This window comes from Frankliniella occidentalis, unplaced genomic scaffold, assembly GCF_000697945.3.
Source record: "Frankliniella occidentalis isolate FOCC.00 unplaced genomic scaffold, Focc_3.1 Scaffold259, whole genome shotgun sequence".
NCBI classification, from domain to species: Eukaryota; Metazoa; Arthropoda; class Insecta; order Thysanoptera; family Thripidae; genus Frankliniella; species Frankliniella occidentalis.
This window is the reverse complement of record NW_026267385.1, coordinates 63,702-65,229: the sequence shown is the minus strand read 5'-3', so window position 1 is coordinate 65,229 and position 1,528 is coordinate 63,702. Positions and strand designations below refer to the sequence as shown.

The 1,528-nt window shown below is 48.6% G+C and overlaps 1 non-coding gene across 1 annotated transcript; it reads right to left on the bottom strand.

Annotated features, from left to right (window-relative positions):
• Positions 1 to 1,427: 1,427 nt before the first annotated feature.
• Positions 1,428 to 1,501, bottom strand: Trnai-aau (transfer RNA isoleucine (anticodon AAU)). Its single transcript has one exon. It is a non-coding gene; the product is annotated as a tRNA-Ile (tRNA).
• Positions 1,502 to 1,528: the final 27 nt, after the last annotated feature.

Genomic DNA, 1,528 nt, shown 5'->3' with positions numbered 1-1,528 from the left:
ATGAGTTTATTAGCCGAACAATGTAGTCTACTATCATCTACTAACAAAATATAACCCAAATCGTGTGTCGTTGGTAAAAACAGATTCTCCTGGTGAAAAGTGAGATGTTGGCGGGACCCACATCCTCACAACGAGTCCGCAGAGGACAGGATGAGTGTATAAGCCGAACAATGTAGTCTACTCTCATCTACTAACGAAATATATCCGAAATCGTGTGTCGTTGGTAAAAACAGATTCTCCTGGTGAAAAGTGAGATGTTGGCGGGACCCACATCCTCACAACGAGTCCGCAGAGAACGAGACGAGTGTATTGTATAAGCCGAATAATGTAGTCTACTATTATCTACTAACAAAAAATAACCCACATCGTGTGTCGTTGATGAAAACAGTTCCTCCTGGTGAAAAGTGAGATGTTGACGGGACCCACACCCTCACAACTTGTCTGCAACGAACAAGGTGAGTCTATTAGCCAAAGAATGTAGTCTACTATCATCTACTAACGAAATATAACCCAAATCGTGTGTCGTTAGTGAAAACAGATTCTCCTGGTGAAAAGTGAGATATTGGCGGGACCCACATTATCGCAACGAGTACGCAGAGGACGAGAGGAGTTTATTAGCCGAACAATGTAGTCTACTGCCATCTACTAACAAAAAAGAGATGTTTTATTGTGTGTTTGGTGAAATCAAAACAAAATGTTGAAAAGTGGGATTTTTGCGATCACCATGGTGGTTTAATGTTAAGATAATTTGCGCAGTATCTATTTTCGGGGGAAACTGTTGTGTCTACTTTCGTCTACTAACGAATACCTTTCTTTTTTGTTCATGACATTTTCCTCTTGGACCGAGATTTAAGCAATGGGTCTCGCTAACATTTTGCGAAGTCAGCGGGACCCAAGCATGGTTTTAAAAAACGGGTTCCGCTACTGTTTGGAATCAAACTTTAGTGTCTACTTTTGTCTACTTACGATCTACAAACGACGTACAGGTTCGATTTTTGTCGGCGGCGTTTGGGTCCCGTCTACTTCACCGAGCTGGTCCGGCCGGATCCGTTTCCCACCTCTGGGCCGTGTGAGATGGGTTGCCTCTGGCCAAGGCGCAACCACTACCCCGCGACGTCAGACGTCATCGTCGCTACTCTGGCTGGCTGACTCTTGCAACTTTTTTGCGAATCTGACCGGCTCTACACCAGGTGGCGCATTCTGCGTGCCACCGAGTCGACTGGCCACGGATGACTCGCGGGGCGCGTTCTTTGATGTCGGGTGGACACTTTTCTTCAGTTCCCGCAGGGGTCCCGCATGGGGTCCCGCATGAGGGCGCGCTGTCGGGAAGTGCTGTCGAAGTGCTCTTTCCCGTGGCTGTTGGCTGTTGGGCGGCTGGGCGGCTGGTCGGCTGTCGTCGAAATTGAAACAAAAGACGAGTCGCCTGCTGGCCCATGGGGGGATCGAACCCACGACCTTCGCGTTATTAGCACGACGCTCTAACCAACTGAGCTAATGGGCCGGCGGTGAGGGCGGCGGGGCCGTGTCG